The 11,603-nt window shown below is 37.2% G+C and overlaps 1 protein-coding gene across 1 annotated transcript in view; it reads right to left on the reverse strand.

Moving 5' to 3' along the window:
* Positions 1–10,804, reverse strand: part of LOC114470994 (protocadherin-1-like) — a 171,762-nt gene extending 160,958 nt beyond the window's left edge. The window contains exon 1 of the mRNA XM_028459463.1: positions 10,032–10,804. The gene's annotated coding sequence lies outside the window, so the exon portion shown is untranslated. The remainder of the gene's footprint in view (positions 1–10,031) is intronic.
* Positions 10,805–11,603: the final 799 nt, after the last annotated feature.

The following is an 11,603-nucleotide window of genomic DNA, read 5'->3' on the forward strand; positions in this document are numbered from 1 at the left end:
AAACAAAAACTGCAAAAATACATAAAATGCCAAAAATAAAATACAAAAATTGAGAAAAATATACAAAAATACACAACTTCAAGAAATCCACAAAAAACTGCAATAATATACAAAATATGCAAGAAGACTCATTAAAACTTATTAAATTAGAGAAATATACACAAAAAAGACAAGAAAAGCACAAATAATAAACACACGACAACAAATATATACAGAATGACAAAAAAACATGATAAATGACTCCAAAAAAACACAAAACACAAGCTTTCAGGACATAAGCATCACATTTCTGCAGCAGGACCAACTGTCTGTATTAGTTGCTATGGTAACGGGGACAGTTTACTGTCTGTACCTTTGATCTCAGTGTAAACAGGGAGCGTGGAGAGGCTTAAAATGGTGGGAAACCAGTTCTCAGACTGGTTTCCTCTGGTTCTGGTCTGACCTTTGACCTGAGTCTGTTTAGAACTGGATCTTGCTCTACTTTGAGCTCCTCACAGTGAAACCAGTTCAACCAGTACATTGAGACGTTCTGTGTTTTTTAACTGTGTGTGTGTGCGTGTGTGTGTGTGTGTGTGTGTGTGTGTGTGTAAAGGTGTCTCCAGCGTGGGCCGACAGACAAAGAGCGACAGTGGGAGAGTGTGTTAATAATGCTAATGCTAATGCTAATGTACCACCTGAGACAAAAAGCCTAATCCTGCTTTTCTTATTCACTCTCTGTGGTTTTGTGTAACAAACGTCATCCACTGGGAACCAACGGTTCATTTAAATCTGACTTTGCTTCAGTTTTTTTTACCACGAGTAGTTTTTTTTTTTTTTTACAGCAAATATAAACTTTTTAGTTTTTTCAGCAAAAACATGGAGTTTAATATTTCCTGATCCATGAACAATATCTGATGGAAGCATTTATTGTTGAAATGTTTGTTCAATGAACAACTCTCCTTAACTCTGGTTTTGATTTAAAAAATAATAAATACAATTAAATTAAACATTAATATCATGTAACATGTAACTTTTCACAGATTTGAGCTTTAAAATCTGTTGTGAATTCTTAAATAATGCTTAAATTGATGTTAAATCAGTCAAATGTGACTGATTACTGATCAGAGAACCACATATTTCACCTGTTTTGTGTATTTCTATTGTTATTCTCTAAAGAAGTTTTTATGTTTCAGCCTCAAACAGAAAAACAAACGTCCACTTGTGAAAAAACGCAACTTTTAACCCAAAACATATACAAAATAATTCGGGATGAACCGAAATGAAAATTTGAGGCCGAAGCCGAACAAAATATAAGCGCTTGGTATATCGAATATCAAATGTGGTTGTTAAGTTTTTCACTATTTTTTTTAATAGTGCATAAATAGCGTAGAATACATTTTTAGACATGTTTTTTAAAGTAAGTAAATGTTTATTTAATATTCTGACATTTTTTAAATATTCCAGTTGCCTTTGCTTTTCATAAAAAGCACAACAAAGTTTATCATTTATATTAGTCCTTCAAATAAAACAAAACATGCATTTAAAAAAACTAAAGTGTATTAAAGGTGAGGTATGATAATAAATGACTTTCTAATGGTTTATCTACAGTGATAAACATCATTTAGCCTCATTCAGAGGAACAAAGTGTAAAAAGTTATGTTTCCTCCCTTATTATTACATATTTTATAAAAAGTCAGCTTTAAACAGGACAGTTGGATTTTACCCACGTTGGCAGGTGACGTCACCTAACACGCCTCCTAGAATGTTAGCTCCTCCCTCTCCAACTAGCTAACAGCTAAAACAAACACTGCTGTTTAATATAGAATATACATTATACTTTATTACCATATATGTAAATACAAACTGCACTACTTTTTCTGCTGCTGGTCGTGTTGGGAGTCACTGCTTGGAGCCACGCCCATTGTTTACACACATCAGCTATTAGCACTCCATGCTAATGCTACACCAGCCTATGCAGCGACACCTGGTGTAGTGTAAGGAGGAAACGATGGTGATGTTTACGTATTCATGGCTCACAGCGCTAACAACGCTAACCGTGCTAACAACGGACTCTGTTGTGGAAATGGACAGTTTCCAACTTTTACGTGGTGACGGAGAGCGTTAAGGAGAGAGTCTGGATGTGTATGTGTGTGAAAACAGGAGGAGGAGCTGCTGCTGCAGCAACGCACACACACTTTTCTCTAAATCACTGCACGTTGTTTGATTGCGTCACACGCTACTATTTAGCCTTGATTTTAACTCATTAAACCCAAGGCCGAATGTGGCTTTTTTGCAATATTCGGCCGAATATATTCGGTGAATCCCTAAAAACAAATCAAAATAAAATATTTCTTCTGATTTGAGCTTTAAAATCTGTTGTGATACTTAAATTGATGTCAAACGAGTGTTAAATCAGTCAAATCTGACTGATTATCTGTGAATCACATATTTGACCAAAATCTTTTAATTTTTATTCAGAAATCCAAATAAAATCACTGGTTCCATCTGTATTTATGGTAAATCTTATAATTGTCAATAGAATAATCATTTATTAGTAACTAATACTTCAGATTGTGTCATTTAAAATACACATTAGTTTATTAGATTATATTCACACAAATCTTTACATTTTTGTTCAAATCTGTTGCTGTTTTGTGTATTTCTATTGTTATATTCTAAAGAATAATCGACCTACAGTGTTTTTATGTTTCCAGAGTCGCTGAGAAGAAAGAAACGTGACCTCAGTCAGAGAAGTTCCTCCTGAAAGCTGCAGCTTTTTATTTATCTCGTGTTTCACGTCCACCAGACAATCGTCAGATTAAGATTAAAATTATGATCAGGAAACGCAGAAAAAACAAACGTCCACTGAAGAAAAAACACATTAACGTAATTAATCTTCTTCTTCTTCTTCTTCTTCTTCTTCTTCTTCTTCTTCTTCTTCTTCTTCTTCTTCTTCTTCTTCTTCTTCTTCTTCTTCTTCTTCTTCTTCTTCTTCTTCTTCTTCTTCTTCATAATAATAATAATAATAATTAAAGATAATAAATAAAATTTAAGTGGACGATCCTAAAATGCTGACTCAGGAGTTCGTTATCCTAATGAGGCGATGATGTCACCTTTAATTATTCAAAGGACGACATCTCGTCTTGAGGGGTGTGTTACAGTGTGTAACAGTGACACACAACAACTACACAACAGCTACACAAACTACACAAAAAACAACACAAACAGGAACAATTGGAAGCTGCTGTTTCAAGGTTTGGGGTTTGATTCCCCTCTACTGTGTGTGTGTGTGTGCGTGACTTTGACCGCCGTGTCACCACAAAAGAGTGTGTGACACACACACGAACCTCATTGCACAAAGATGCACAATGTTACGCAATCAGTGAACACAACAAACATTCTGAGAGCTGAAACTGGTTTGTGCAGTGTGTGTGTGTGTGTGTGTGTGTGTGTGTTTGTTTTATGTAAACTAACAGTAACCTGAATATCCAAAAGATCACAGACTTCACCTACGGCTTGGATTAACACACACACACACATAAACACACACATAAACACACACGAACAAATGTCGGAGATCTAAAGGAAATCAAAGCCTCTTTTGATTTTGAGTGTGTGTGTATTATTTAAAGCCTCAACACAATGAGGCTCTAAATAACGGACCCAATTCTTCAATTGTTTAACACACACACACACACAATCACACACACAAACACACGCACAGAGAGAAAGTGCAATGCGAGCGTTTCCTAAACTTTTCCTAAACAAACAGACACACAAACAAAACATGACCCAGAAACAACAGCAGACAGATAATGTTAAATAGTTAAATCTTTACGTAAAGGATTAAAACACGTGCGATAAAGTTTCATGTGCGCATCACTCATCATTATTATTATTGTCTGTGACAATAACGCTGTTCTAAACATTAGCGTTAAACTCGTATGCGTGTGTGTTAACCTTTAAACGAGCACTTGAAGGGAAAAACTCGTTTAAAGATTTTACGCATTGAAAGTTTCCATTCGTGAGAGAATGACGCAATATGCGCGAACGCAAAAAAACGAACTATACATTTATTTATTTAAAAATGTCGCAATTTTTACTGCATCAAAGCTAAATCCACGTATAACATTTTAGTAAAGCAATTAACAGTAAAACGCGTGCACTTGGAAAATGTATACACATGCAAAACGTTCATGCAACATATTATAAAACTTACACATGCGTAAAACATTAAAGTAAAGTTTTGTGTAAATGTTTTACAAATTTAAACTTTACGTTCATTTACACACATTTTTACACAGTGACGCAGAATAGGATTACAGGTAAAAAGATACAAATTTAAAGGTTTTACACATAAAAGTACAACTTTTACATTACAAAATGAGCGTGTAAAAAAACTTTACATTTTAGTCTTAAAATATCAGTTCATTTTAGAGGCGATGGTAACTGCATCGCAATTTTTACTGCATCAACAAAACAAATGCCTGCATAACCTTTTAATAAAGCACTCAAAAGTAAAGATTTACACAAGTGCAAAATCTTGAAGCAACGTAATATGCGCTCGTCACCATGTACAACTTATACACACGCGTTAAATCTTGAAGTAAAAATTAGCTAAATTATTTTTACAATGTAAACTTGACGCTACACAGCTACGCGCTCGGCTATTCCAGTGGTGATGGTAACTGCGTTGCAATTTTTACTGCATCAAGAAAACTAAATCCACGCATAACCTTTTCGTAAACGAACATAACAGTAAAACGTGCGCGCTTGGAAGATTTACACACGTGCAAAACCTTTGATCAACGTATAGTGCGTTTGTACAACTTTTACACAAGCGTTAAACCTTTAAGTTTGATGTAAATGTTTTTACTTTCATTAGTACGCGCTCAGCTACTATTTTAAACGGTAATGTATAACATTCTTACGTTAGAGTTTAACTTTCATGCACGTGTGTTAACTTTTAAATGAAAGGTCAAAATTGAGTCCTCGTTTAAAAGTTATACGCATAAAAGAAAACTTTTACGTTACAACATGTGCTGTCGCTTAAAGATTTTATGGAAACGCGACAATGTCATTAACTATACATTTCATTTTTAAAACATTAGTTTCATTTCAGTGGCGATGGTAAACTGCATCGCAATTTTTACTACATTAACAAAATTAAATCCACAAATAACCTTTTAGTGAAGAACTTTTGCTTTTACGCGCACATAATAGTAAAACGTGTAAAACCTTTGAGCAACATAAATTGCGCTCGTCGCTGTGTAAAACTTTTACACGTGTGTTAAATCTTAAAGTTTTCTGTAATATTTTTAAAAATAAAGAAAACTTTACGCTACATTAGAACGCACTCAGCTAAATGTTTACGTTCTTACACGTTAGAGTTAAACTTTTATGCACGAGTGTATGTTAACTTTTAAAATGAACACATGAAGGTAAAAATCAAGTCCTCGTTTAAAGGTTTTACGTATAAAATAATGACTTTTACATTACAACATATGCTGACAGTTAAAGGTTTTACGCAAACACAACAATGTCACGCGAGCATATAAAAACTAACTATAGATTTTATTTTTATAATCAGTTTAATTTTAGTGGTGATGGTAACTACGTAACAATTTTTACTGCATCAACAAAACTTAATCCTCAACCTTTTTCATGCGCACATATCAGTAAAAAGTGCGCGCTTGGAAGATTTACACGTGTGCAAAACCTTTGGGCAACGTAATGTACGCTCAAAAAACTTTTACACAAATGTTAAACCTTAAAGTAAAGTTTGATGTAAATGTTTTTACTTTACGCTACGTTAGTACGCACCATTTTAAACGCTAACGTAGAACATTCTTACGTTAGTGTTAAACTTTTATGCACTTGTGTTTTAACTTTTAAACGAGAACGTAAAGGTCAAAATTGAGTCCTGGTTTCTCTGTTTTATGTTTAAATGTCAAATTTGACATTAAAACGTGCTGTCGCACATGATTTTACGCAAACACGACAACGTCACACAAGCGTATAAACACTAAACATTGATTTTATTTATAAATATCAGATTTCTTTTACTGCTTCAACAAGCCCGAATTATTGCACATTATGCTGCTTTTGGCTCTTTAATTACCTAAAGTGTGTAATTGCGACACACAAACAGGAAGTCATGTGACCGTGAGCTCATACTTTTATAATGTCAAAACAAAGCTGCTGCACTAACAGATTCCTGTGACTGTGATTGAAGCGTCTACGCCTCCATCAAACGGCAGTCGCAGCTTTTACTTTGAAAACCCACAAGGAAACAATAAACACTGCGTCACCTGATGGGAATTTAACGAGTTGACTCACAGGAGTTCAGTTTCACCTGCTGAACGGCGTTTGAGACGAGAGCAGGACGGACCGGTTTACACACACACACGCACACACACACACTGATACATTTATCAGTTAAAGCCACTGATACTTCAGGTTTGGGTGAAACGTGAAACTTTACGACACAGAGACGGTTCAACTACTCTCACTCTATGTGATGAAAGCAGGTGTAGGCAACCTGTGGACCAGGGGCCACATGCGGACGTTGTGCTAATTACGTTCCGTTATTTAAAAATAAACAGTGTTAAAAAAAAAAAGTAGTTCCTCAAATATAAATAATAAAAAAAAGAATGAAAATAAATAAATGAAAATAAATACAGATTTTTTACAAATAAATTATTAAATTTCATTTAAAAAATAAACATGATTAAAAAAGTAGTTCCTCAAATATAAATAAAAAAATAAAAATCATAATCAAATAAATAAATAAATATTTTTTACAAATAAATTATTCCTTAAAAATAAACATGGTTAAAAAAAAAGTAGTTCCTCGAATATAAATAATAAAAATAATAATTAAATAAATATAAATATACACAAAGTTTTTACATCTGAACACCTCGACTCAACAAAGGTGGAGTCAGAAGAATTCAACGTTTAAATACAGGAGAGAGACTGTAGGTCAATCTGAAGGTGTCCAGGCACATCACACACACACACACACACACACACACACACACACACACACACACACACACACACACACACACACACACACACACACACACACACACATAAAACAGTGATAAAGTGACAAACACAGGCAGGTGTTAAAGACTTGGTAATAAGGCCTCAGTGTGTGTGTGTGTGTGTGTGTGTGTGTGTGTGTGTTAGTTTCGCTCCAGCAGGAAAACAAATCATGGTTTTGTTGTCGGTGCGTTAACGTGAGTCTCATCACACCTGAACCAAAGAAGAAGAGAAGCGTAGCATGAAAACTAATCGGAAACGTTTACGCCTGTTTTTCACAATCTGTGTGTGTGTGTGTGTGTGTGTGTGTGTGTGTGTGTGTGTGTGTGTGTGTGTGTGTGTGTGTGTGTGTGTGTGTGCTCGCTCACAGCTTAGATTTGGACACAGAAATAACCTCCTCTCTCTCTTTCTCTTGCTATGACGGCCGTGTCAAACTCGAGGCCCGCGGACCAAATGCGGCCCATCTGAGGATCAACTAATCCCCACATTACATCTGGAACACGAGTCGTTCGATGAATCACTGCATCTGGGTTCATAACTGAAACAATCCCACTACTGCACTTTGTGTGAAAATCGTTGCAAATTCACAGAGTTTGAAAATCATCTGATATTAGAGCAGTGGTTCTCAACCTTGGGGTCGCTAGACACTGGGGGGGGGGGGGGGGGGTGGTCACCAGATGCCTTCAAGAAACCAATATGAGCCAATTTTTGCTAATTTTTACCATTTTTCTACAACTACACCAAACTTTCCATATTTTAACATATTTTCATCACTTTTTATTGCCATATTTTTGCTCCTTTTAATGTATTTTTGCTACATTTCTCCCATTTCTGACACTTCTTCATCATATTTTAATGACTTTTCTACACATGTTCAGCACTTATAAACCATTTCTACCACTTTTACACATAATGTCACATATATTGACCCATTATTGACACTTTTAACATCTTTTCACCATATTTCATGATTATTTTTGTCAATTTTACCACAATCACCATTTGTCATGATCATTATTTGTCAGTTTAAACTAATAATTTCTACTAATTGGTACTTTTTTTTTTTTTCACCACATATTCAACTTTTATCTTGTTTCAAAATGTCCTAAATTCTGATTCATAGTTTTTCTTCTTCTTTCCCTCCTTATACGACTTTTTTGTCATTTAAACGTTAAGTTAGATAGTATTATTGTTCCTAAACATGCATTTGGGGTTTTTTGGTGTCATGTTGGGGCCTAATTATAAGTTAAATTTTTGATCAATTTCTGAACATGAATTATTTCGTGATTGTGGGAAACGGACGTATGGAAATTGTGAAATAAACTTCCTGAAACAGAAATAATGATCTCACACTTCCATGTTTTGGAAGAATATCACACGTTTACCATCATTTCCTGTTAACTGTGTAGCAAGTGTTTGTCCCTATTGGTTCTTAAAACATTACAGAAAATACAATGACGACTCCAATATGAAAACAATTTTAACATAAAAACAGAAACTTTATTTCAATAATTTTGATAAATACTGAAATCAACATCAATGATGGAAAGATAAATAACATGATTATTTAGCTTCCTCTTTAAATGAATCTGTGTTTGTCATTGAATGATTGTGTGGTTGGACACGCCCTGAACAGCTCCAAGCATCACTAATATGATCACAGGCTTTTTTATGACTTTTGTGATTAAGATGATTTATAGGAACGCAAAACATGACTTTTCTTATATATGATGAATCAATTATTCTGATTTTGTTTAAAGTGTGATTAGTGCAGCCATAGAAAAACGTAAAAACACCAATGTAACAAAGAAACACACGTTTAAAAAGTGAAAATGACGAGACTCAGAGCTGACGAGACAATGGGAAGAGTGGGTCAACGATCCCACACAAAACACCAGCGTAGAGTTAACAAAACAACTTTAAATCAACACAACCTGTTAAAAACACACACACAAACTCAAAGACCCACTAACTGCAGAAACGTTTCAAAAAGACAAAAAAAAACTTTACCAAATGCACCAAAATACACAATAACAAACAGATAAGTTGCACAAAAATGACTAAATAGGAGCAAAATACACACAAAAAGGTTCACACAACACAACAGGATGTAACACACATTTACACAACACACACATGAATAACAACACAGTGACGGCGACCAGTGTCACTGATAAAGAGGAGAGGTCAAAGGTCACACGGAACCGTGAGGATCAACAGAAAATCATATTTGACCTGTGGGAAGATTTTAGTATAAATATAAATAATTAGATTATAAAGATGATCAATGATGTCACAGTTCAGCTTCTACTCTCTCTCTCTCTCTCTCTCTCTCAAATTTTTCAAATTCTAAACAGCTTTATTGACATGAGAAAACAGGTTTACATTGCCAAAGCAAGTGTGAGAACCATGTACACACGAAAATGTTAAATGTAATAAAATTTGTGCAAAACAATAAGATTAAAATAAAATAATAAAATAGTCTCTCTCTCATGTAGAGCAGGTTAGACCTTCACTCCCTCTCCCCACACATCAGAGCCGTAGATGGAGACGCACTTTGCAGGTTCTCACTGATCCTCTCACACACACACACACACACACACACACGCACACACACACACTCACACTCACACACACACACACACACACGTCCCTCCTTGAGAACTCCTAAAGACCTGATGAAACCCGCGGGGCTCGTGTTGAGGATCGGGATCGATACGGATCGATTGATTCTGTGCCAAACCTACAGTAAAAACGCACGAGCACGCGCACCCAACTGCGCGATATAAACCAACAAGTGTTAGAAGCGCGCGGTGTGAGCGGCTCAAGCTCCAGCCGCTGGTGTTCAAACTGAGGTTCAGCTGATCCGTGACGCGTGCGTAAAGCGGAGTGTGAGCTGGAAATGAATCGATAAAACATCCTAAACATGTTCCATCAGCAGATGTGTGAACAGGAGACCGTGAGGGAACCTCCGTGTGGTGCATGGGAACTTCCTTCCTTACCTGGACCGGGTCAGAGAGGCGCGGTTCCCCGGGTCAGAGCACTCCAGCCCGGCTACAGGCTCCGGTCAGCTTTGGATCACCGCCAACACCGAAGAAGGATTTAAAAAATCCACAAACGGAGAAAGACAAAAAAAAAAAAAAAAAAAAAAAAGCTGAAACAATCCAGTGAAATATCCCCGGACTCTGTGTGAGTCCCGGTCCGCTCTGAGAGTCGTGACCACCGGTTCCTCCTGAGCGCGGACCGGCGGGAGCAGGTGGTGTCACTCACTGATAGTCCGAGGAACGGCTCCTCCGGTGCGGGACGAGCATCCTCCGATACCTGAGCACGTCCACAGTACACAGGCGGCTCCGGTACGTCCGGTCGGTTCACCGTGAGTCCGCGCACCGATGTTGGTCCGGAGCAGAGCGCACGAGCAGCGGAGAGTGTTTGCGCACTGAGGAGAGTGAAGTCAGAGCTGTACGGAGCTGCTCTCCCTCTCTCTACCTCCTCCCTCACACACACACACACACACACACACACACACACACACTGCTCTAGTCTCACACACTCCGGAGGCGGAGCGAACATCCGCCTCGATGGACGCGTGGATTTGCCAACATTTTGTCCCTTTTTTTCCACAGATTTTCCAACTTTTCTGAGCAGAGCAGCATCTGATCCCCTAGTCTTCCTCTTCCTCTTCCTCTTCCTCTTCCTCTTCCTCAGATCAAACCTTTTTAGAGGAAAACTCCCACTTTTACGCACTGTCCGCGCCTCTAACCCTCAGCTCCTTCTCTCTGCCTTCCTTCCTCCACCTGCTCGGGACATCTTCTCCTCCTCCTCCTCCTCCCTCCACAGAGCAGTGAAGCTGCGTCTCCTGCGCTCTGAGCGCCACCTACAGGCAGGACCAGGGACAGCTACAGCTGCAGCTACAGCTCCAGCTGAGGGTGGAGGAGGTTGGACCCAAAGCGGCTTATATTTGCTCTGTGTGATGTTACACATAAGGATTATGATTGTACATATGGCAGCATGACTTTAATCCAGAGAATATTCCTTAAATGATGTTTGTTTGTGGAACAAAACATCTGTAACATCTGTTTAAGGTAGTGAGCACTGACCAATCTGATCACTGATCAATCTGATCACTGATCACTGATCAATCTGATCACTGATTAATACACATTATTTATTAGTTTCAGAAATATCAACATGAGGAACATAAAACTACACAAACAACAGGAGAATGAAAAGAAGCAGCAGATGTTCTATGTGTGTAGCATTAACATTAGCGTTAGCATGCCCAGTCTTTAATTAGTCCAAACTAATCCCTAAAACAGTCCTAAACCAGTCCTAGACTAGTCCTAAAACCACTCTTAGACTAGTCCTAAAACAAGTCCTTAAACTAGTCATAAAATAGTCTCTAAAACCAGTCTTACATAGTCCTAAAACCAGTCTTTAGACTAGTCATAAAACATGTCTTAGACTAGTCCTAAAACCAGTCTTAAACCAGTCCTTAGACTAGTCCTAAAACCAGTCTTAAACTAGTCCTAAAAACCAGTCTTAAACTAGTCCTAAAACCAGTCTTAAACTAGTCC

This window comes from Gouania willdenowi, chromosome 10, assembly GCF_900634775.1.
Source record: "Gouania willdenowi chromosome 10, fGouWil2.1, whole genome shotgun sequence".
Lineage (NCBI taxonomy): Eukaryota > Metazoa > Chordata > Actinopteri > Blenniiformes > Gobiesocidae > Gouania > Gouania willdenowi.